This window comes from Phalangium opilio, unplaced genomic scaffold, assembly GCF_054372755.1.
Source record: "Phalangium opilio isolate 3A_F unplaced genomic scaffold, DU_Popi_V2 ptg000078l_1, whole genome shotgun sequence".
Classification (NCBI taxonomy): Eukaryota; Metazoa; Arthropoda; class Arachnida; order Opiliones; family Phalangiidae; genus Phalangium; species Phalangium opilio.
The window spans coordinates 4,050,458-4,076,042 of NW_028324186.1; the positions used below are offsets into that span (position 1 = coordinate 4,050,458).

General features: G+C 45.2%; 5 non-coding genes across 5 annotated transcripts; all 5 read left to right on the forward strand.

Annotated features, from left to right (window-relative positions):
• Positions 1–11,267: 11,267 nt before the first annotated feature.
• TRNAL-CAA (transfer RNA leucine (anticodon CAA)) lies at positions 11,268–11,339 on the forward strand. The gene has a single exon. It is a non-coding gene; the product is annotated as a tRNA-Leu (tRNA).
• A 604-nt stretch (positions 11,340–11,943) lies between these two features.
• On the forward strand, positions 11,944–12,015 carry TRNAV-CAC (transfer RNA valine (anticodon CAC)). Its single transcript has one exon. It is a non-coding gene; the product is annotated as a tRNA-Val (tRNA).
• Positions 12,016–13,429: 1,414 nt separating this feature from the next.
• TRNAL-CAA (transfer RNA leucine (anticodon CAA)) lies at positions 13,430–13,501 on the forward strand. The gene has a single exon. It is a non-coding gene; the product is annotated as a tRNA-Leu (tRNA).
• A 1,686-nt stretch (positions 13,502–15,187) lies between these two features.
• Positions 15,188–15,259, forward strand: TRNAV-CAC (transfer RNA valine (anticodon CAC)). The gene has a single exon. It is a non-coding gene; the product is annotated as a tRNA-Val (tRNA).
• A 1,279-nt stretch (positions 15,260–16,538) lies between these two features.
• TRNAL-CAA (transfer RNA leucine (anticodon CAA)) lies at positions 16,539–16,610 on the forward strand. The gene has a single exon. It is a non-coding gene; the product is annotated as a tRNA-Leu (tRNA).
• Positions 16,611–25,585: the final 8,975 nt, after the last annotated feature.

Genomic DNA, 25,585 nt, shown 5'->3' on the forward strand with positions numbered 1-25,585 from the left:
CTTGCTATTTTGATATAAGTTAGTTTGTTCATACAATGATCATGTAAGCAGAGTGGCGCAATAGAAGCGTGCTGGGCCCATAACCCAGAGGTCCGTGGATCGAGACCACGCTCTGCTATGTTGTTGAAAAGTAGCATTTGCTATTTTGGTATCAGTTAGTTTTTCATATAATGGTGATGTAAGCTGAGTGGCGCAGTAGAAGCGTGCTGGGCCCATAACCCAGAGGTCCGTGGATCGAAACCACGCTCTGCTATGTTAATGCAAAGTAGCATTTGCTATTTTGGTATCAGTTAGTTTTTCATATAATGGTTATGTAAGCAGAGTGGCGCAGTGGAAGCGTGCTGGGCCCATAACTCAGAGGTCCGTGGATCGAAACCACGCTCTGCTATGTTTATGCAAAGTAGCATTTGCTCTTATGGTATCAGTTAGTTTTTCATATAATGGTGATGTAAGCAGAGTGGCGCAGTAGAAGCGTGCTGGGCCCATAACCCAGAGGTCCGTGGATCGAAACCACGCTCTGCTATGTTAATGCAAAGTAGCATTTGCTATTTTGGTATCAGTTAGTTTTTCATATAATGGTTATGTAAGCAGAGTGGCGCAGTGGAACCGTGCTGGGCCCATAACTCAGAGGTCCGTGGATCGAAACCACGCTCTGCTATGTTAATGCAAAGTAGCATTTGCTCTTATGGTATCAGTTAGTTTTTCATATATTGGTGATGTAAGCAGAGTGGCGCAGTGGAAGCGTGCTGGGCCCATAACCCAGAGGTCCGTGGATCGAAACCACGCTCTGCTATGTTAATGCAAAGTAGCATTTGCTATTTTGGTATCAGTTAGTTTTTCATATAATGGCGATGTAAGCAGAGGGGCGCAGTGGAAGCGTACTGGGCCCATAACCCAGAGGTCCGTGGATCGAAACCACGCTCTGCTATGTTATTGCAAAGTAGCATTTGCTATTTTGGTATCAGTTAGTTTTTCATATAATCGTGATGTAAGCAGAGTGGCGCAGTGGAAGCGTGCTTGGCCCATAACCCAGAGGTCCGTGGATCGAAACCACGCTCTGCTATGTTAATGCAAAGTAGCATTTGCTATTTTGGTATCAGTTAGTTTTTCATATAATGGCGATGTAAGCAGAGTGGCGCAGTGGAAGCGTACTGGGCCCATAACCCAGAGGTCCGTGGATCGAAACCACGCTCTGCTAAATTAACGCAAAATAGCACTTGCTATTTTGATATAAGTTAGTTTGTTCATACAATGATCATGTAAGCAGAGTGGCGCAATGGAAGCGTGCTGGGCCCATAACCCAGAGGTCCGTGGATCGAGACCACGCTCTGCTATGTTGTTGAAAAGTAGCATTTGCTATTTTGGTATCAGTTAGTTTTTCATATAATGGTGATGTAAGCAGAGTGGCGCAGTGGAAGCGTGCTGGGCCCATAACACAGAGGTCCGTGGATCGAAACCACGCTCTGCTATGTTAATGCAAAGTAGCATTTGCTATTTTGGTATCAGTTAGTTTTTCATATAATGGTTATGTAAGCAGAGTGGCGCAGTGGAAGCGTGCTGGGCCCATAACCCATAGGTCCGTGGATCGAAACCACGCTCTGCTATGTTATTGAAAAGTAGCATTTGCTATTTTGGTATCAGTTAGTTTTTCATATAATGGTGATGTAAGCAGAGTGGCGCAGTGGAAGCGTGCTGGGCCCATAACCCAGAGGTCCGTGGATCGAAACCACGCTCTGCTAAATTAACGCAAAATAGCACTTGCTATTTTGATATAAGTTAGTTTGTTCATACAATGATCATGTAAGCAGAGTGGCGCAATGGAAGCGTGCTGGGCCCATAACCCAGAGGTCCGTGTATCGAGACCACGCTCTGCTATGTTGTTGAAAAGTAGCATTTGCTATTTTGGTATCAGTTAGTTTTTCATATAATGGTGATGTAAGCAGAGTGGCGCAGTAGAAGCGTGCTGGCCCCATAACCCAGAGGTCCGTGGATCGAAACCACGCTCTGCTATGTTAATGCAAAGTAGCATTTGCTATTTTGGTATCAGTTAGTTTTTCATATAATGGTTATGTAAGCAGAGTGGCGCAGTGGAAGCGTGCTGGGCCCAAAACCCAGAGGTCCGTGGATCGAAACCACGCCCTGCTATGTTAATGCAAAGTAGCATTTGCTATTTTGGTATCAGTTAGTTTTTCATATAATGGTTATGTAAGCAGAGTGGCGCAGTGGAAGCGTGCTGGGCCCATAACCCATAGGTCCGTGGATCGAAACCACGCTCTTTTATGTTATTGCAAAGTAGCATTTGCTATTTTGATATAAGTTAGTTTGTTCATACAATGATCATGTAAGCAGAATGGCGCAGTGGAAGCGTGCTGGGCCCATAACCCAGAGGTCAGTGGATCGAAACCACGCTCTGCTAAATTAAAGCAAAATAGCACTTGCTATTTTGCTATCAGTTAGTTTGTTCATACAATGATCATGTAAGCAGAATGGCGCAGTGGAAGCGTGCTGGGCCCATAACCCAGAGGTCAGTGGATCGAAACCACGCTCTGCTAAAATAAAGCAAAATAGCACTTGCTATTTTGCTATCAGTTAGTTTTTATATAATGGTGATTTAAGCAGAATGGCGCAGTGGAAGCGTGCTGGACCCATAACCCAGAGGTCCGTGGATCGAAACCACGCTCTGCTAAATTAACGCAAAATAGCACTTGCTATTTTGATATAAGTTAGTTTGTTCATACAATGATCATGTAAGCAGAGTGGCGCAATGGAAGCGTGCTGGGCCCATAACCCAGAGGTCCGTGGATCGAGACCACGCTCTGCTATGTTGTTGAAAAGTAGCATTTGCTATTTTGGTATCAGTTAGTTTTTCATATAATGGTGATGTAAGCAGAGTGGCGCAGTAGAAGCGTGCTGGGCCCATAACCCAGAGGTCCGTGGATCGAAACCACGCTCTGCTATGTTTATGCAAAGTAGCATTTGCTCTTATGGTATCAGTTAGTTTTTCATATAATGGTGATGTAAGCAGAGTGGCGCAGTAGAAGCGTGCTGGGCCCATAACCCAGAGGTCCGTGGATCGAAACCACGCTCTGCTATGTTAATGCAAAGTAGCATTTGCTATTTTGGTATCAGTTAGTTTTTCATATAATGGTTATGTAAGCAGAGTGGCGCAGTGGAAGCGTGCTGGGCCCATAACTCAGAGGTCCGTGGATCGAAACCACGCTCTGCTATGTTAATGCAAAGTAGCATTTGCTCTTATGGTATCAGTTAGTTTTTCATATATTGGTGATGTAAGCAGAGTGGCGCAGTGGAAGCGTGCTGGGCCCATAACCCAGAGGTCCGTGTATCGAGACCACGCTCTGCTATGTTGTTGAAAAGTAGCATTTGCTATTTTGGTATCAGTTAGTTTTTCATATAATGGTGATGTAAGCAGAGTGGCGCAGTAGAAGCGTGCTGGCCCCATAACCCAGAGGTCCGTGGATCGAAACCACGCTCTGCTATGTTAATGCAAAGTAGCATTTGCTATTTTGGTATCAGTTAGTTTTTCATATAATGGTTATGTAAGCAGAGTGGCGCAGTGGAAGCGTGCTGGGCCCAAAACCCAGAGGTCCGTGGATCGAAACCACGCTCTGCTATGTTATTGCAAAGTAGCATTTGCTATTTTGGTATCAGTTAGTTTTTCATATAATGGTGATGTAAGCAGAGTGGCGCAGTGGAAGCGTGCTGGGCCCAAAACCCAGAGGTCCGTGGATCGAAACCACGCTCTGCTATGTTATTGCAAAGTAGCATTTGCTATTTTGGTATCAGTTAGTTTTTCATACAATGATCATGTAAGCAGAGTGGCGCAATGGAAGCGTGCTGGGCCCATAACCCAGAGGTCCGTGGATCGAAACCACGCTCTGCTATGTTAATGCAAAGTAGCATTTGCTATTTTGGTATCAGTTAGTTTTTCATATAATGGTTATGTAAGCAGAGTGGCGCAGTGGAAGCGTGCTGGGCCCATAACCCATTGGTCCGTGGATCGAAACCACGCTCTGCTATGTTATTGCAAAGTAGCATTTGCTATTTTGATATAAGTTAGTTTGTTCATACAATGATCATGTAAGCAGAATGGCGCAGTGGAAGCGTGCTGGGCCCATAACCCAGAGGTCAGTGGATCGAAACCACGCTCTGCTAAATTAAAGCAAAATAGCACTTGCTATTTTGCTATCAGTTAGTTTGTTCATACAATGATCATGTAAGCAGAATGGCGCAGTGGAAGCGTGCTGGGCCCATAACCCAGAGGTCAGTGGATCGAAACCACGCTCTGCTAAAATAAAGCAAAATAGCACTTGCTATTTTGCTATCAGTTAGTTTTTCATATAATGGTGATTTAAGCAGAATGGCGCAGTGGAAGCGTGCTGGACCCATAACCCAGAGGTCCGTGGATCGAAACCACGCTCTGCTAAATTAACGCAAAATAGCACTTGCTATTTTGATATAAGTTAGTTTGTTCATACAATGATCATGTAAGCAGAGTGGCGCAATAGAAGCGTGCTGGGCCCATAACCCAGAGGTCCGTGGATCGAGACCACGCTCTGCTATGTTGTTGAAAAGTAGCATTTGCTATTTTGGTATCAGTTAGTTTTTCATATAATGGTGATGTAAGCAGAGTGGCGCAGTAGAAGCGTGCTGGGCCCATAACCCAGAGGTCCGTGGATCGAAACCACGCTCTGCTATGTTAATGCAAAGTAGCATTTGCTATTTTGGTATCAGTTAGTTTTTCATATAATGGTTATGTAAGCAGAGTGGCGCAGTGGAAGCGTGCTGGGCCCATAACTCAGAGGTCCGTGGATCGAAACCACGCTCTGCTATGTTTATGCAAAGTAGCATTTGCTCTTATGGTATCAGTTAGTTTTTCATATAATGGTGATGTAAGCAGAGTGGCGCAGTAGAAGCGTGCTGGGCCCATAACCCAGAGGTCCGTGGATCGAAACCACGCTCTACTATGTTAATGCAAAGTAGCATTTGCTATTTTGGTATCAGTTAGTTTTTCATATAATGGTTATGTAAGCAGAGTGGCGCAGTGGAACCGTGCTGGGCCCATAACTCAGAGGTCCGTGGATCGAAACCACGCTCTGCTATGTTAATGCAAAGTAGCATTTGCTCTTATGGTATCAGTTAGTTTTTCATATATTGGTGATGTAAGCAGAGTGGCGCAGTGGAAGCGTGCTGGGCCCATAACCCAGAGGTCCGTGGATCGAAACCACGCTCTGCTATGTTAATGCAAAGTAGCATTTGCTATTTTGGTATCAGTTAGTTTTTCATATAATGGCGATGTAAGCAGAGTGGCGCAGTGGAAGCGTACTGGGCCCATAACCCAGAGGTCCGTGGATCGAAACCACGCTCTGCTAAATTAAAGCAAAATAGCACTTGCTATTTTGATATAAGTTAGTTTGTTCATACAATGATCATGTTAGCAGAATGGCGCAGTGGAAGCGTGCTGGGCCCATAACCCAGAGGTCAGTGGATCGAAACCACGCTCTGCTAAATTAAAGCAAAATAGCACTTGCTATTTTGCTATCAGTTAGTTTTTCATAGAATGGTGATGTAAGCAGAATGGCGCAGTGTAAGCGTGCTGGGCCCATAACCCAGAGGTCCGTGGATCGAAACCACGCTCTGCTATGTTAATGCAAAGTAGCATTTGCTATTTTGGTATCAGTTAGTTTTTCATATAATGGCGATGTAAGCAGAGTGGCGCAGTGGAAGCGTACTGGGCCCATAACCCAGAGGTCCGTGGATCGAAACCACGCTCTGCTAAATTAACGCAAAATAGCACTTGCTATTTTGATATAAGTTAGTTTGTTCATACAATGATCATGTAAGCAGAGTGGCGCAATGGAAGCGTGCTGGGCCCATAACCCAGAGGTCCGTGGATCGAGACCACGCTCTGCTATGTTGTTGAAAAGTAGCATTTGCTATTTTGGTATCAGTTAGTTTTTCATATAATGGTGATGTAAGCAGAGTGGCGCAGTGGAAGCGTGCTGGGCCCATAACACAGAGGTCCGTGGATCGAAACCACGCTCTGCTATGTTAATGCAAAGTAGCATTTGCTATTTTGGTATCAGTTAGTTTTTCATATAATGGTTATGTAAGCAGAGTGGCGCAGTGGAAGCGTGCTGGGCCCATAACCCATAGGTCCGTGGATCGAAACCACGCTCTGCTATGTTATTGAAAAGTAGCATTTGCTATTTTGGTATCAGTTAGTTTTTCATATAATGGTGATGTAAGCAGAGTGGCGCAGTGGAAGCGTGCTGGGCCCATAACCCAGAGGTCCGTGGATCGAAACCACGCTCTGCTAAATTAACGCAAAATAGCACTTGCTATTTTGATATAAGTTAGTTTGTTCATACAATGATCATGTAAGCAGAGTGGCGCAATGGAAGCGTGCTGGGCCCATAACCCAGAGGTCCGTGTATCGAGACCACGCTCTGCTATGTTGTTGAAAAGTAGCATTTGCTATTTTGGTATCAGTTAGTTTTTCATATAATGGTGATGTAAGCAGAGTGGCGCAGTAGAAGCGTGCTGGCCCCATAACCCAGAGGTCCGTGGATCGAAACCACGCTCTGCTATGTTAATGCAAAGTAGCATTTGCTATTTTGGTATCAGTTAGTTTTTCATATAATGGTTATGTAAGCAGAGTGGCGCAGTGGAAGCGTGCTGGGCCCAAAACCCAGAGGTCCGTGGATCGAAACCACGCTCTGCTATGTTATTGCAAAGTAGCATTTGCTATTTTGGTATCAGTTAGTTTTTCATATAATGGTGATGTAAGCAGAGTGGCGCAGTGGAAGCGTGCTGGGCCCAAAACCCAGAGGTCCGTGGATCGAAACCACGCTCTGCTATGTTATTGCAAAGTAGCATTTGCTATTTTGGTATCAGTTAGTTTTTCATATAATGGTGATGTAAGCAGAGTGGCGCAGTGGAAGCGTGCTGGGCCCAAAACCCACAGGTCCGTGGACCGAAACCACGCTCTGCTATGTTAATGCAAAGTAGCATTTGCTATTTTGGTATCAGTTAGTTTTTCATATAATGGCGATGTAAGCAGAGTGGCGCAGTGGAAGCGTACTGGGCCCATAACCCAGAGGTCCGTGGATCGAAACCACGCTCTGCTAAATTAAAGCAAAATAGCACTTGCTATTTTGATATAAGTTAGTTTGTTCATACAATGATCATGTAAGCAGAATGGCGCAGTGGAAGCGTGCTGGGCCCATAACCCAGAGGTCAGTGGATCGAAACCACGCTCTGCTAAATTAAAGCAAAATAGCACTTGCTATTTTGCTATCAGTTAGTTTTTCATATAACGGTGATGTAAGCAGAATGGCGCAGTGGAAGCGTGCTGGGCCCATAACCCAGAGGTCCGTGGATCGAAACCACGCTCTGCTAAATTAACGCAAAATAGCACTTGCTATTTTGATATAAGTTAGTTTGTTCATACAATGATCATGTAAGCAGAGTGGCGCAATGGAAGCGTGCTGGGCCCATAACCCAGAGGTCCGTGGATCGAGACCACGCTCTGCTATGTTGTTGAAAAGTAGCATTTGCTATTTTGGTATCAGTTAGTTTTTCATATAATGGTGATGTAAGCAGAGTGGCGCAGTGGAAGCGTGCTGGGCCCATAACACAGAGGTCCGTGGATCGAAACCACGCTCTGCTATGTTAATGCAAAGTAGCATTTGCTATTTTGGTATCAGTTAGTTTTTCATATAATGGTTATGTAAGCAGAGTGGCGCAGTGGAAGCGTGCTGGGCCCATAACCCATAGGTCCGTGGATCGAAACCACGCTCTGCTATGTTATTGAAAAGTAGCATTTGCTATTTTGGTATCAGTTAGTTTTTCATATAATGGTGATGTAAGCAGAGTGGCGCAGTGGAAGCGTGCTGGGCCCATAACCCAGAGGTCCGTGGATCGAAACCACGCTCTGCTAAATTAACGCAAAATAGCACTTGCTATTTTGATATAAGTTAGTTTGTTCATACAATGATCATGTAAGCAGAGTGGCGCAATGGAAGCGTGCTGGGCCCATAACCCAGAGGTCCGTGTATCGAGACCACGCTCTGCTATGTTGTTGAAAAGTAGCATTTGCTATTTTGGTATCAGTTAGTTTTTCATATAATGGTGATGTAAGCAGAGTGGCGCAGTAGAAGCGTGCTGGCCCCATAACCCAGAGGTCCGTGGATCGAAACCACGCTCTGCTATGTTAATGCAAAGTAGCATTTGCTATTTTGGTATCAGTTAGTTTTTCATATAATGGTTATGTAAGCAGAGTGGCGCAGTGGAAGCGTGCTGGGCCCAAAACCCAGAGGTCCGTGGATCGAAACCACGCTCTGCTATGTTATTGCAAAGTAGCATTTGCTATTTTGGTATCAGTTAGTTTTTCATATAATGGTGATGTAAGCAGAGTGGCGCAGTGGAAGCGTGCTGGGCCCAAAACCCAGAGGTCCGTGGATCGAAACCACGCTCTGCTATGTTATTGCAAAGTAGCATTTGCTATTTTGGTATCAGTTAGTTTTTCATATAATGGTGATGTAAGCAGAGTGGCGCAGTGGAAGCGTGCTGGGCCCAAAACCCACAGGTCCGTGGACCGAAACCACGCTCTGCTATGTTAATGCAAAGTAGCATTTGCTATTTTGGTATCAGTTAGTTTTTCATATAATGGCGATGTAAGCAGAGTGGCGCAGTGGAAGCGTACTGGGCCCATAACCCAGAGGTCCGTGGATCGAAACCACGCTCTGCTAAATTAAAGCAAAATAGCACTTGCTATTTTGATATAAGTTAGTTTGTTCATACAATGATCATGTAAGCAGAATGGCGCAGTGGAAGCGTGCTGGGCCCATAACCCAGAGGTCAGTGGATCGAAACCACGCTCTGCTAAATTAAAGCAAAATAGCACTTGCTATTTTGCTATCAGTTAGTTTTTCATATAACGGTGATGTAAGCAGAATGGCGCAGTGGAAGCGTGCTGGGCCCATAACCCAGAGGTCCGTGGATCGAAACCACGCTCTGCTAAATTAACGCAAAATAGCACTTGCTATTTTGATATAAGTTAGTTTGTTCATACAATGATCATGTAAGCAGAGTGGCGCAATGGAAGCGTGCTGGGCCCATAACCCAGAGGTCCGTGGATCGAGACCACGCTCTGCTATGTTGTTGAAAAGTAGCATTTGCTATTTTGGTATCAGTTAGTTTTTCATATAATGGTGATGTAAGCAGAGTGGCGCAGTAGAAGCGTGCTGGCCCCATAACCCAGAGGTCCGTGGATCGAAACCACGCTCTGCTATGTTAATGCAAAGTAGCATTTGCTATTTTGGTATCAGTTAGTTTTTCATATAATGGTTATGTAAGCAGAGTGGCGCAGTGGAAGCGTGCTGGGCCCAAAACCCAGAGGTCCGTGGATCGAAACCACGCTCTGCTATGTTATTGCAAAGTAGCATTTGCTATTTTGGTATCAGTTAGTTTTTCATATAATGGTGATGTAAGCAGAGTGGCGCAGTGGAAGCGTGCTGGGCCCAAAACCCAGAGGTCCGTGGATCGAAACCACGCTCTGCTATGTTATTGCAAAGTAGCATTTGCTATTTTGGTATCAGTTAGTTTTTCATATAATGGTGATGTAAGCAGAGTGGCGCAGTGGAAGCGTGCTGGGCCCAAAACCCAGAGGTCCGTGGACCGAAACCACGCTCTGCTATGTTAATGCAAAGTAGCATTTGCTATTTTGGTATCAGTTAGTTTTTCATATAATGGTGATGTAAGCAGAGTGGCGCAGTAGAAGCGTGCTGGGCCCATAACCCAGAGGTCCGTGGATCGAGACCACGCTCTGCTATGTTGTTGAAAAGTAGCATTTGCTATTTTGGTATCAGTTAGTTTTTCATATAATGGTGATGTAAGCAGAGTGGCGCAGTAGAAGCGTGCTGGCCCCATAACCCAGAGGTCCGTGGATCGAAACCACGCTCTGCTATGTTAATGCAAAGTAGCATTTGCTATTTTGGTATCAGTTAGTTTTTCATATAATGGTTATGTAAGCAGAGTGGCGCAGTGGAAGCGTGCTGGGCCCAAAACCCAGAGGTCCGTGGATCGAAACCACGCTCTGCTATGTTATTGCAAAGTAGCATTTGCTATTTTGGTATCAGTTAGTTTTTCATATAATGGTGATGTAAGCAGAGTGGCGCAGTGGAAGCGTGCTGGGCCCAAAACCCAGAGGTCCGTGGATCGAAACCACGCTCTGCTATGTTATTGCAAAGTAGCATTTGCTATTTTGGTATCAGTTAGTTTTTCATATAATGGTGATGTAAGCAGAGTGGCGCAGTGGAAGCGTGCTGGGCCCAAAACCCAGAGGTCCGTGGACCGAAACCACGCTCTGCTATGTTAATGCAAAGTAGCATTTGCTATTTTGGTATCAGTTAGTTTTTCATATAATGGCGATGTAAGCAGAGTGGCGCAGTGGAAGCGTTTTGGGCCCATAACCCAGAGGTCCGTGGATCGAAACCACGCTCTGCTAAATTAAAGCAAAATAGCACTTGCTATTTTGATATAAGTTAGTTTGTTCATACAATGATCATGTAAGCAGAATGGCGCAGTGGAAGCGTGCTGGGCCCATAACCCAGAGGTCAGTGGATCGAAACCACGCTCTGCTAAATTAAAGCAAAATAGCACTTGCTATTTTGCTATCAGTTAGTTTTTCATATAACGGTGATGTAAGCAGAATGGCGCAGTGGAAGCGTGCTGGGCCCATAACCCAGAGGTCAGTGGATCGAAACCACGCTCTGCTAAATTAACGCAAAATAGCACTTGCTATTTTGATATAAGTTAGTTTGTTCATACAATGATCATGTAAGCAGAGTGGCGCAATGGAAGCGTGCTGGGCCCATAACCCAGAGGTCCGTGGATCGAGACCACGATCTGCTATGTTGTTGAAAAGTAGCATTTGCTATTTTGTATCAGTTAGTTTTTCATATAATGGTGATGTAAGCAGAGTGGCGCAGTGGAAGCGTGCTGGGCCCATAACCCAGAGGTCCGTGGATCGAAACCACGCTCTGCTATGTTAATGCAAAGTAGCATTTGCTATTTTGGTATGAGTTAGTTTTTCATATAATGGTGATGTAAGCAGAGTGGCGCAGTGGAAGCGTGCTGGACCCAAAACCCAGAGGTCCGTGGATCGAAACCACGCTCTGCTATGTTATTGCAAAGTAGCATTTGCTATTTTGGTATCAGTTAGTTTTTCATATAATGGTGATGTAAGCAGAGTGGCGCAGTGGAAGCGTGCTGGGCTCAAAACCCAGAGGTCCGTGGATCGAAACCACGCTCTGCTATGTTAATGCAAAGTAGCATTTGCTATTTTGGTATCAGTTAGTTTTTCATATAATGGTGATGTAAGCAGAGTGGCGCAGTGGAAGCGTGCTGGGCCCATAACCCATAGGTCCGTGGATCGAAACCACGCTCTGCTATGTTATTGAAAAGTAGCATTTGCTATTTTGGTATCAGTTAGTTTTTCATATAATGGTGATGTAAGCAGAGTGGCGCAGTGGAAGCGTGCTGGGCCCATAACCCAGAGGTCCGTGGATCGAAACCACGCTCTGCTAAATTAACGCAAAATAGCACTTGCTATTTTGATATAAGTTAGTTTGTTCATACAATGATCATGTAAGCAGAGTGGCGCAATGGAAGCGTGCTGGGCCCATAACCCAGAGGTCCGTGGATCGAGACCACGCTCTGCTATGTTGTTGAAAAGTAGCATTTGCTATTTTGGTATCAGTTAGTTTTTCATATAATGGTGATGTAAGCAGAGTGGCGCAGTAGAAGCGTGCTGGCCCCATAACCCAGAGGTCCGTGGATCGAAACCACGCTCTGCTATGTTAATGCAAAGTAGCATTTGCTATTTTGGTATCAGTTAGTTTTTCATATAATGGTTATGTAAGCAGAGTGGCGCAGTGGAAGCGTGCTGGGCCCACAACCCAGAGGTCCGTGGATCGAAACCACGCTCTGCTATGTTATTGCAAAGTAGCATTTGCTATTTTGGTATCAGTTAGTTTTTCATATAATGGTGATGTAAGCAGAGTGGCGCAGTGGAAGCGTGCTGGGCCCAAAACCCAGAGGTCCGTGGATCGAAACCACGCTCTGCTATGTTATTGCATAGTAGCATTTGCTATTTTGGTATCAGTTAGTTTTTCATATAATGGTGATGTAAGCAGAGTGGCGCAGTGGAAGCGTGCTGGGCCCAAAACCCAGAGGTCCGTGGATCGAAACCACGCTCTGCTATGTTAATGCAAAGTAGCATTTGCTATTTTGGTATCAGTTAGTTTTTCATATAATGGCGATGTAAGCAGAGTGGCGCAGTGGAAGCGTACTGGGCCCATAACCCAGAGGTCCGTGGATCGAAACCACGCTCTGCTAAATTAAAGCAAAATAGCACTTGCTATTTTGATATAAGTTAGTTTGTTCATACAATGATCATGTAAGCAGAATGGCGCAGTGGAAGCGTGCTGGGCCCATAACCCAGAGGTCAGTGGATCGAAACCACGCTCTGCTAAATTAAAGCAAAATAGCACTTGCTATTTTGCTATCAGTTAGTTTTTCATATAACGGTGATGTAAGCAGAATGGCGCAGTGGAAGCGTGCTGGGCCCATAACCCAGAGGTCCGTGGATCGAAACCACGCTCTGCTAAATTAACGCAAAATAGCACTTGCTATTTTGATATAAGTTAGTTTGTTCATACAATGATCATGTAAGCAGAGTGGCGCAATGGAAGCGTGCTGGGCCCATAACCCAGAGGTCCGTGGATCGAGACCACGCTCTGCTATGTTGTTGAAAAGTAGCATTTGCTATTTTGTATCAGTTAGTTTTTCATATAATGGTGATGTAAGCAGAGTGGCGCAGTGGAAGCGTGCTGGGCCCATAACCCAGAGGTCCGTGGATCGAAACCACGCTCTGCTATGTTAATGCAAAGTAGCATTTGCTATTTTGGTATGAGTTAGTTTTTCATATAATGGTGATGTAAGCAGAGTGGCGCAGTGGAAGCGTGCTGGACCCAAAACCCAGAGGTCCGTGGATCGAAACCACGCTCTGCTATGTTATTGCAAAGTAGCATTTGCTATTTTGGTATCAGTTAGTTTTTCATATAATGGTGATGTAAGCAGAGTGGCGCAGTGGAAGCGTGCTGGACCCAAAACCCAGAGGTCCGTGGATCGAAACCACGCTCTGCTATGTTATTGCAAAGTAGCATTTGCTATTTTGGTATCAGTTAGTTTTTCATATAATGGTGATGTAAGCAGAGTGGCGCAGTGGAAGCGTGCTGGGCCCAAAACCCAGAGGTCCGTGGATCGAAACCACGCTCTGCTATGTTATTGCAAAGTAGCATTTGCTATTTTGGTATCAGTTAGTTTTTCATATAATGGTGATGTAAGCAGAGTGGCGCAGTGGAAGCGTGCTGGGCTCAAAACCCAGAGGTCCGTGGATCGAAACCACGCTCTGCTATGTTAATGCAAAGTAGCATTTGCTATTTTGGTATCAGTTAGTTTTTCATATAATGGTGATGTAAGCAGAGTGGCGCAGTGGAAGCGTGCTGGGCCCAAAACCCAGAGGTCCGTGGATCGAGACCACGCTCTGCTATGTTAATGCAAAGTAGCATTTGCTATTTTGGTATCAGTTAGTTTTTCATATAATGGCGATGTAAGCAGAGTGGCGCAGTGGAAGCTTGCTGGGCCCATGACCCAGAGGTCCATGGATCGAAACCACGCTCTACTATGTTAATGCAAAGTAGCATTTGCTATTTTGGTATCAGTTAGTTTTTCATAGAATGGTGATGTAAGCAGAGTGGCGCAGTGGAAGCGTGCTGGGCCCAAAACCCAGAGGTCCGTGGATCGAAACCACGCTCTGCTATGTTATTGCAAAGTAGCATTTGCTATTTTGGTATCAGTTAGTTTTTCATATAATGGTGATGTAAGCAGAGTGGCGCAGTGGAAGCGTGCTGGGCCCAAAACCCAGAGGTCCGTGGATCGAAACCACGCTCTGCTATGTTAATGCAAAGTAGCATTTGCTATTTTGGTATCAGTTAGTTTTTCATATAATGGCGATGTAAGCAGAGTGGCGCAGTGGAAGCTTGCTGGGCCCATGACCCAGAGGTCCATGGATCGAAACCACGCTCTACTATGTTAATGCAAAGTAGCATTTGCTATTTTGGTATCAGTTAGTTTTTCATAGAATGGTGATGTAAGCAGAGTGGCGCAGTGGAAGCGTGCTGGGCCCAAAACCCAGAGGTCCGTGGATCGAAACCACGCTCTGCTATGTTATTGCAAAGTAGCATTTGCTATTTTGGTATCAGTTAGTTTTTCATATAATGGTGATGTAAGCAGAGTGGCGCAGTGGAAGCGTGCTGGGCCCAAAACCCAGAGGTCCGTGGATCGAAACCACGCTCTGCTATGTTAATGCAAAGTAACATTTGCTATTTTGGTATCAGTTAGTTTTTCATATAATGGCGATGTAAGCAGAGTGGCGCAGTGGAAGCGTACTGGGCCCATAACCCAGAGGTCCATGGATCGAAACCACGCTGAGCTAAATTAAAGCAAAATAGCACTTGCTATTTTGATTTAAGTTAGTTTGTTCATACAATGATCATGTAAGCAGAATGGCGCAGTGGAAGCGTGCTGGGCCCATAACCCAGAGGTCAGTGGATAGAAACCACGCTCTGCTAAATTAAAGCAAAATAGCACTTGCTATTTTGCTATCAGTTAGTTTGTTCATACAATGATCATGTAAGCAGAATGGCGCAGTGGAAGCGTGCTGGGCCCATAACCCAGAGGTCAGTGGATCGAAACCACGCTCTGCTAAATTAACGCAAAATAGCACTTGCTATTTTGATATAAGTTAGTTTGTTCATACAATGATCATGTAAGCAGAGTGGCGCAATGGAAGCGTGCTGGGCCCATAACCCAGAGGTCCGTGGATCGAGACCACGCTCTGCTATGTTGTTGAAAAGTAGCATTTGCTATTTTGGTATCAGTTAGTTTTTCATATAATGGTGATGTAAGCAGAGTGGCGCAGTAGAAGCGTGCTGGCCCCATAACCCAGAGGTCCGTGGATCGAAACCACGCTCTGCTATGTTAATGCAAAGTAGCATTTGCTATTTTGGTATCAGTTAGTTTTTCATATAATGGTTATGTAAGCAGAGTGGCGCAGTGGAAGCGTGCTGGGCCCACAACCCAGAGGTCCGTGGATCGAAACCACGCTCTGCTATGTTATTGCAAAGTAGCATTTGCTATTTTGGTATCAGTTAGTTTTTCATATAATGGTGATGTAAGCAGAGTGGCGCAGTGGAAGCGTGCTGGGCCCAAAACCCAGAGGTCCGTGGATCGAAACCACGCTCTGCTATGTTATTGCATAGTAGCATTTGCTATTTTGGTATCAGTTAGTTTTTCATATAATGGTGATGTAAGCAGAGTGGCGCAGTGGAAGCGTGCTGGGCCCAAAACCCAGAGGTCCGTGGATCGAAACCACGCTCTGCTATGTTAATGCAAAGTAGCATTTGCTATTTTGGTATCAGTTAGTTTTTCATATAATGGCGATGTAAGCAGAGTGGCGCAGTGGAAGCGTACTGGGCCCATAACCCAGAGGTCCGTGGATCGAAAAAACGCTCTGCTAAATTAAAGCAAAATAGCACTTGCTATTTTGATATAAGTTAGTTTGTTCATACAATGATCATGTAAGCAGAATGGCGCAGTGGAAGCGTGCTGGGCCCATAACCCAGAGGTCAGTGGATCGAAACCACGCTCTGCTAAATTAAAGCAAAATAGCACTTGCTATTTTGCTATCAGTTAGTTTTTCATATAACGGTGATGTAAGCAGAATGGCGCAGTGGAAGCGTGCTGGGCCCATAACCCAGAGGTCCGTGGATCGAAACCACGCTCTGCTAAATTAACGCAAAATAGCACTTGCTATTTTGATATAAGTTAGTTTGTTCATACAATGATCATGTAAGCAGAGTGGCGCAATGGAAGCGTGCTGGGCCCATAACCCAGAGGTCCGTGGATCGAGACCACGCTCTGCTATGTTGTTGAAAAGTAGCATTTGCTATTTTGTATCAGTTAGTTTTTCATATAATGGTGATGTAAGCAGAGTGGCGCAGTGGAAGCGTGCTGGGCCCATAACCCAGAGGTCCGTGGATCGAAACCACGCTCTGCTATGTTAATGCAAAGTAGCATTTGCTATTTTGGTATGAGTTAGTTTTTCATATAATGGTGATGTAAGCAGAGTGGCGCAGTGGAAGCGTGCTGGACCCAAAACCCAGAGGTCCGTGGATCGAAACCACGCTCTGCTATGTTATTGCAAAGTAGCATTTGCTATTTTGGTATCAGTTAGTTTTTCATATAATGGTGATGTAAGCAGAGTGGCGCAGTGGAAGCGTGCTGGGCCCAAAACCCAGAGGTCCGTGGATCGAAACCACGCTCTGCTATGTTATTGCAAAGTAGCATTTGCTATTTTGGTATCAGTTAGTTTTTCATATAATGGTGATGTAAGCAGAGTGGCGCAGTGGAAGCGTGCTGGGCTCAAAACCCAGAGGTCCGTGGATCGAAACCACGCTCTGCTATGTTAATGCAAAGTAGCATTTGCTATTTTGGTATCAGTTAGTTTTTCATATAATGGTGATGTAAGCAGAGTGGCGCAGTGGAAGCGTGCTGGGCCCAAAACCCAGAGGTCCGTGGATCGAGACCACGCTCTGCTATGTTAATGCAAAGTAGCATTTGCTATTTTGGTATCAGTTAGTTTTTCATATAATGGCGATGTAAGCAGAGTGGCGCAGTGGAAGCTTGCTGGGCCCATGACCCAGAGGTCCATGGATCGAAACCACGCTCTACTATGTTAATGCAAAGTAGCATTTGCTATTTTGGTATCAGTTAGTTTTTCATAGAATGTTGATGTAAGCAGAGTGGCGCAGTGGAAGCGTGCTGGGCCCAAAACCCAGAGGTCCGTGGATCGAAACCACGCTCTGCTATGTTATTGCAAAGTAGCATTTGCTATTTTGGTATCAGTTAGTTTTTCATATAATGGTGATGTAAGCAGAGTGGCGCAGTGGAAGCGTGCTGGGCCCAAAACCCAGAGGTCCGTGGATCGAAACAACGCTCTGCTATGTTAATGCAAAGTAGCATTTGCTATTTTGGTATCAGTTAGTTTTTCATATAATGGCGATGTAAGCAGAGTGGCGCAGTGGAAGCTTGCTGGGCCCATGACCCAGAGGTCCATGGATCGAAACCACGCTCTACTATGTTAATGCAAAGTAGCATTTGCTATTTTGGTATCAGTTAGTTTTTCATAGAATGGTGATGTAAGCAGAGTGGCGCAGTGGAAGCGTGCTGGGCCCAAAACCCAGAGGTCCGTGGATCGAAACCACGCTCTGCTATGTTATTGCAAAGTAGCATTTGCTATTTTGGTATCAGTTAGTTTTTCATATAATGGTGATGTAAGCAGAGTGGCGCAGTGGAAGCGTGCTGGGCCCAAAACCCAGAGGTCCGTGGATCGAAACCACGCTCTGCTATGTTAATGCAAAGTAACATTTGCTATTTTGGTATCAGTTAGTTTTTCATATAATGGCGATGTAAGCAGAGTGGCGCAGTGGAAGCGTACTGGGCCCATAACCCAGAGGTCCATGGATCGAAACCACGCTCAGCTAAATTAAAGCAAAATAGCACTTGCTATTTTGATTTAAGTTAGTTTGTTCATACAATGATCATGTAAGCAGAATGGCGCAGTGGAAGCGTGCTGGGCCCATAACCCAGAGGTCAGTGGATAGAAACCACGCTCTGCTAAATTAAAGCAAAATAGCACTTGCTATTTTGCTATCAGTTAGTTTGTTCATACAATGATCATGTAAGCAGAATGGCGCAGTGGAAGCGTGCTGGGCCCATAACCCAGAGGTCAGTGGATCGAAACCACGCTCTGCTAAATTAAAGCAAAATAGCACTTGCTATTTTGCTATCAGTTAGTTTTTCATGTAATGGTGATGTAAGCAGAATGGCGCAGTGGAAGCGTGCTGGGCCCATAACCCAGAGGTCCGTGGGTCGAAACCACGCTCTGCTAAATTAACGCAAAATAGCACTTGCTATTTTGATATAAGTTAGTTTGTTCATACAATGATCATGTAAGCAGAGTGGCGCAATGGAAGCGTGCTGGGCCCATAACCCAGAGGTCCGTGGATCGAAACCACGCTCTGCTATGTTAATGCAAAGTAGCATTTGCTATTTTGGTATCAGTTAGTTTTTCATATAATGGTTATGTAAGCAGAGTGGCGCAGTGGAAGCGTGCTGGGCCCATAACCCATGGGTCCGTGGATCGAAACCACGCTCTGCTATGTTAATGCAAAGTAGCATTTGCTCTTATGGTATCAGTTAGTTTTTCATATATTGGTGATGTAAGCAGAGTGGCGCAGTGGAAGCGTGCTGGGCCCATAACCCAGAGGTCCGTGGATCGAAACCACGCTCTGCTATGTTATTGAAAAGTAGCATTTGCTATTTTGGTATCAGTTAGTTTTTCATATAATGGTGATGTAAGCAGAGTGGCGCAGTAGAAGCGTGCTGGGCCCATAACCCAGAGGTCCGTGGATCGAAACCACGCTCTGCTATGTTAATTCAAAGTAGCATTTGCTATTTTGGTATCAGTTAGTTTTTCATATAATGGTTATGTAAGCAGAGTGGCGCAGTGGAAGCGTGCTGGGCCCATAACCCATAGGTCCGTGGATCGAAACCACGCTCTACTATGTTAATGCAAAGTAGCATTTGCTCTTATGGTATCAGTTAGTTTTTCATATATTGGTGATGTAAGCAGAGTGGCGCAGTGGAAGCGTGCTGGGCCCATAACCCAGAGGTCCGTGGATCGAAACCACGCTCTGCTATGTTATTGAAAAGTAGCATTTGCTATTTTGGTATCAGTTAGTTTTTCATATAATGGTGATGTAAGCAGAGTGGCGCAGTGGAAGCGTGCAGGGCCCATAACCCAGAGGTCCGTGGATCGAAACCACGCTCTGCTATGTTAATGCAAAGTAGCATTTGCTATTTTGGTATGAGTTAGTTTTTCATATAATGGTGATGTAAGCAGAGTGGCGCAGTGGAAGCGTGCTGGGCCCAAAACCCAGAGGTCCGTGGATCGAAACCACGCTCTGCTATGTTAATGCAAAGTAGCATTTGCTATTTTGGTATGAGTTAGTTTTTCATATTATGGTGATGTAAGCAGAGTGGCGCAGTGGAAGCGTGCTGGGCCCAAAACCCAGAGGTCCGTGGATCGAAACCACGCTCTGCTATGTTATTGCAAAGTAGCATTTGCTATTTTGGTATCAGTTCGTTTTTCATATAATGGTGATGTAAGCAGAGTGGCGCAGTGGAAGCGTGCTGGGCCCATAACCCAGAGGTCCGTGGATCGAAACCACGCTCTGCTATGTTATTGAAAAGTAGCATTTGCTATTTTGGTATCAGTTAGTTTTTCATATAATGGTGATGTAAGCAGAGTGGCGCAGTGGAAGCGTGCAGGGCCCATAACCCAGAGGTCCGTGGATCGAAACCACGCTCTGCTATGTTAATGCAAAGTAGCATTTGCTATTTTGGTATGAGTTAGTTTTTCATATTATGGTGATGTAAGCAGAGTGGCGCAGTGGAAGCGTGCTGGGCCCAAAACCCAGAGGTCCGTGGATCGAAACCACGCTCTGCTATGTTATTGCAAAGTAGCATTTGCTATTTTGGTATCAGTTCGTTTTTCATATAATGGTGATGTAAGCAGAGTGGCGCAGTGGAAGCGTGCTGGGCCCAAAACCCAGAGGTCCGTGGATCGAAACCACGCTCTGCTATGTTATTGCAAAGTAGCATTTGCTATTTTGGTATCAGTTAGTTTTTCATATAATGGCGATGTAAGCAGAGTGGCGCAGTGGAAGCTTGCTGGGCCCATGACCCAGAGGTCCATGGATCGAAACCACGCTCTACTATGTTAATGCAAAGTAGCATTTGCTATTTTGGTATCAGTTAGTTTTTCATAGAATGGCGATGTAAGCAGAGTGGCGCAGTGGAAGCTTGCTGGGCCCATGACCCAGAGGTCCATGGATCGAAACCACGCTCTACTATGTTAATGCAAAGTAGCATTTGCTATTTTGGTATCAGTTAGTTTTTCATAGAATGGTGATGTAAGCAGAGTGGCGCAGTGGAAGCGTGCTGGGCCCAAAACCCAGAGGTCCGTGGATCGAAACCACGCTCTGCTAAATTAAAGCAAAATAGCACTTGCTATTTTGATTTAAGTTAGTTTGTTCATACAATGATCATGTAAGCAGAATGGCGCAGTGGAAGCGTGCTGGGCCCATAACCCAGAGGTCCGTGGATCGAAACCACGCTCTGCTATGTTAATGCAAAGTAGCATTTGCTATTTTGGTATGAGTTAGTTTTTCATATAATGGTGATGTAAGCAGAGTGGCGCAGTGGAAGCGTGCTGGGCCCAAAACCCAGAGGTCCGTGGATCGAAACCACGCTCTGCTATGTTAATGCAAAGTAGCATTTGCTATTTTGGTATGAGTTAGTTTTTCATATTATGGTGCTGTAAGCAGAGTGGCGCAGTGGAAGCGTGCTGGGCCCAAAACCCAGAGGTCCGTGGATCGAAACCACGCTCTGCTATGTTATTGCAAAGTAGCATTTGCTATTTTGGTATCAGTTCGTTTTTCATATAATGGTGATGTAAGCAGAGTGGCGCAGTGGAAGCGTGCTGGGCCCAAAACCCAGAGGTCCGTGGATCGAAACCACGCTCTGCTATGTTATTGCAAAGTAGCATTTGCTATTTTGGTATCAGTTAGTTTTTCATATAATGGTGATGTAAGCAGAGTGGCGCAGTGGAAGCGTGCTGGGCCCAAAACCCAGAGGTCCGTGGATCGAAACCACGCTCTGCTATGTTATTGCAAAGTAGCATTTGCTATTTTGGTATCAGTTAGTTTTTCATATAATGGTGATGTAAGCAGAGTGGCGCAGTGGAAGCGTGCTGGGCCCAAAACCCAGAGGTCCGTGGATCGAAACCACGCTCTGCTATGTTAATGCAAAGTAGCATTTGCTATTTTGGTATCAGTTAGTTTTTCATATAATGGCGATGTAAGCAGAGTGGCGCAGTGGAAGCTTGCTGGGCCCATGACCCAGAGGTCCATGGATCGAAACCACGCTCTACTATGTTAATGCAAAGTAGCATTTGCTATTTTGGTATCAGTTAGTTTTTCATAGAATGGCGATGTAAGCAGAGTGGCGCAGTGGAAGCTTGCTGGGCCCATGACCCAGAGGTCCATGGATCGAAACCACGCTCTACTATGTTAATGCAAAGTAGCATTTGCTATTTTGGTATCAGTTAGTTTTTCATAGAATGGTGATGTAAGCAGAGTGGCGCAGTGGAAGCGTGCTGGGCCCAAAACCCAGAGGTCCGTGGATCGAAACCACGCTCTGCTATGTTATTGCAAAGTAGCATTTGCTATTTTGGTATCAGTTAGTTTTTCATATAATGGCGATGTAAGCAGAGTGGCGCAGTGGAAGCTTGCTGGGCCCATGACCCAGAGGTCCATGGATCGAAACCACGCTCTACTATGTTAATGCAAAGTAGCATTTGCTATTTTGGTATCAGTTAGTTTTTCATATAATGGTGATGTAAGCAGAGTGGCGCAGTGGAAGCGTGCTGGGCCCATAACCCAGAGGTCCGTGGATCGAAACCACGCTCTGCTATGTTAATGCAAAGTAGCATTTGCTATTTTGGTATCAGTTAGTTTTTCATATAATGGTTATGTTTGCAGAGTGGCGCAGTGGAAGCGTGCTGGGCCCATAACCCATAGGTCCGTGGATCGAAACCACGCTCTGCTATGTTAATGCAAAGTAGCATTTGCTCTTATGGTATCAGTTAGTTTTTCATATATTGGTGATGTAAGCAGAGTGGCGCAGTGGAAGCGTGCTGGGCCCATAACCCAGAGGTCCGTGGATCGAAACCATGCTCTGCTATGTTATTGAAAAGTAGCATTTGCTATTTTGGTATCAGTTAGTTTTTCATATAATGGTGATGTAAGCAGAGTGGCGCAGTGGAAGCGTGCTGGGCCCAAAACCCAGAGGTCCGTGGATCGAAACCACGCTCTGCTATGTTAATGCAAAGTAGCATTTGCTATTTTGGTATCAGTTAGTTTTTCATATAATGGCGATGTAAGCAGAGTGGCGCAGTGGAAGCTTGCTGGGCCCATGACCCAGAGGTCCATGGATCGAAACCACGCTCTACTATGTTAATGCAAAGTAGCATTTGCTATTTTGGTATCAGTTAGTTTTTCATAGAATGGTGATGTAAGCAGAGTGGCGCAGTGGAAGCGTGCTGGGCCCAAAACCCAGAGGTCCGTGGATCGAAACCACGCTCTGCTATGTTATTGCAAAGTAGCATTTGCTATTTTGGTATCAGTTAGTTTTTCATATAATGGTGATGTAAGCAGAGTGGCGCAGTGGAAGCGTGCTGGGCCCAAAACCCAGAGGTCCGTGGATCGAAACCACGCTCTGCTATGTTAATGCAAAGTAGCATTTGCTATTTTGGTATCAGTTAGTTTTTCATATAATGGTGATGTAAGCAGAGTGGCGCAGTGGAAGCGTGCTGGGCCCAAAACCCAGAGGTCCGTGGATCGAAACCACGCTCTGCTATGTTATTGCAAAGTAGCATTTGCTATTTTGGTATCAGTTAGTTTTTCATATAATGGTGATGTAAGCAGAGTGGCGCAGTGGAAGCGTGCTGGGCCCAAAACCCAGAGGTCCGTGGATCGAAACCACGCTCTGCTATGTTAATGCAAAGTAGCATTTGCTATTTTGGTATCAGTTAGTTTTTCATATAATGGCGATGTAAGCAGAGTGGCGCAGTGGAAGCTTGCTGGGCCCATGACCCAGAGGTCCATGGATCGAAACCACGCTCTACTATGTTAATGCAAAGTAGCATTTGCTATTTTGGTATCAGTTAGTTTTTCATAGAATGGCGATGTAAGCAGAGTGGCGCAGTGGAAGCTTGCTGGGCCCATGACCCAGAGGTCCATGGATCGAAACCACGCTCTACTATGTTAATGCAAAGTAGCATTTGCTATTTTGGTATCAGTTAGTTTTTCATAGAATGGTGATGTAAGCAGAGTGGCGCAGTGGAAGCGTGCTGGGCCCAAAACCCAGAGGTCCGTGGATCGAAACCACGCTCTGCTATGTTATTGCAAAGTAGCATTTGCTATTTTGGTATCAGTTAGTTTTTCATATAATGGCGATGTAAGCAGAGTGGCGCAGTGGAAGCTTGCTGGGCCCATGACCCAGAGGTCCATGGATCGAAACCACGCTCTACTATGTTAATGCAAAGTAGCATTTGCTATTTTGGTATCAGTTAGTTTTTCATATAATGGTGATGTAAGCAGAGTGGCGCAGTGGAAGCGTGCTGGGCCCATAACCCAGAGGTCCGTGGATCGAAACCACGCTCTGCTATGTTAATGCAAAGTAGCATTTGCTATTTTGGTATCAGTTAGTTTTTCATATAATGGTTATGTTTGCAGAGTGGCGCAGTGGAAGCGTGCTGGGCCCATAACCCATAGGTCCGTGGATCGAAACCACGCTCTGCTATGTTAATGCAAAGTAGCATTTGCTCTTATGGTATCAGTTAGTTTTTCATATATTGGTGATGTAAGCAGAGTGGCGCAGTGGAAGCGTGCTGGGCCCATAACCCAGAGGTCCGTGGATCGAAACCATGCTCTGCTATGTTATTGAAAAGTAGCATTTGCTATTTTGGTATCAGTTAGTTTTTCATATAATGGTGATGTAAGCAGAGTGGCGCAGTGGAAGCGTGCTGGGCCCAAAACCCAGAGGTCCGTGGATCGAAACCACGCTCTGCTATGTTAATGCAAAGTAGCATTTGCTATTTTGGTATCAGTTAGTTTTTCATATAATGGCGATGTAAGCAGAGTGGCGCAGTGGAAGCTTGCTGGGCCCATGACCCAGAGGTCCATGGATCGAAACCACGCTCTACTATGTTAATGCAAAGTAGCATTTGCTATTTTGGTATCAGTTAGTTTTTCATAGAATGGTGATGTAAGCAGAGTGGCGCAGTGGAAGCGTGCTGGGCCCAAAACCCAGAGGTCCGTGGATCGAAACCACGCTCTGCTATGTTATTGCAAAGTAGCATTTGCTATTTTGGTATCAGTTAGTTTTTCATATAATGGTGATGTAAGCAGAGTGGCGCAGTGGAAGCGTGCTGGGCCCAAAACCCAGAGGTCCGTGGATCGAAACCACGCTCTGCTATGTTAATGCAAAGTAGCATTTGCTATTTTGGTATCAGTTAGTTTTTCATATAATGGCGATGTAAGCAGAGTGGCGCAGTGGAAGCTTGCTGGGCCCATGACCCAGAGGTCCATGGATCGAAACCACGCTCTACTATGTTAATGCAAAGTAGCATTTGCTATTTTGGTATCAGTTAGTTTTTCATATAATGGTGATGTAAGCAGAGTTGCGCAGTGGAAGCGTGCTGGGCCCATAACCCAGAGGTCCGTGGATCGAAACCACGCTCTGCTATGTTAATGCAAAGTAGCATTTGCTATTTTGGTATCAGTTAGTTTTTCATATAATGGTTATGTTTGCAGAGTGGCGCAGTGGAAGCGTGCTGGGCCCATAACCCATAGGTCCGTGGATAGAAACCACGCTCTGCTATGTTAATGCAAAGTAGCATTTGCTCTTATGGTATCAGTTAGTTTTTCATATATTGGTGATGTAAGCAGAGTGGCGCAGTGGAAGCGTGCTGGGCCCATAACCCAGAGGTCCGTGGATCGAAACCATGCTCTGCTATGTTATTGAAAAGTAGCATTTGCTATTTTGGTATCAGTTAGTTTTTCATATAATGGTGATGTAAGCAGAGTGGCGCAGTGGAAGCGTGCTGGGCCCAAAACCCAGAGGTCCGTGGATCGAAACCACGCTCTGCTATGTTAATGCAAAGTAGCATTTGCTATTTTGGTATCAGTTAGTTTTTCATATAATGGCGATGTAAGCAGAGTGGCGCAGTGGAAGCTTGCTGGGCCCATGACCCAGAGGTCCATGGATCGAAACCACGCTCTACTATGTTAATGCAAAGTAGCATTTGCTATTTTGGTATCAGTTAGTTTTTCATAGAATGGTGATGTAAGCAGAGTGGCGCAGTGGAAGCGTGCTGGGCCCAAAACCCAGAGGTCCGTGGATCGAAACCACGCTCTGCTATGTTATTGCAAAGTAGCATTTGCTATTTTGGTATCAGTTAGTTTTTCATATAATGGCGATGTAAGCAGAGTGGCGCAGTGGAAGCTTGCTGGGCCCATGACCCAGAGGTCCATGGATCGAAACCACGCTCTACTATGTTAATGCAAAGTAGCATTTGCTATTTTGGTATCAGTTAGTTTTTCATATAATGGTGATGTAAGCAGAGTGGCGCAGTGGAAGCGTGCTGGGCCCATAACCCAGAGGTCCGTGGATCGAAACCACGCTCTGCTATGTTAATGCAAAGTAGCATTTGCTATTTTGGTATCAGTTAGTTTTTCATATAATGGTTATG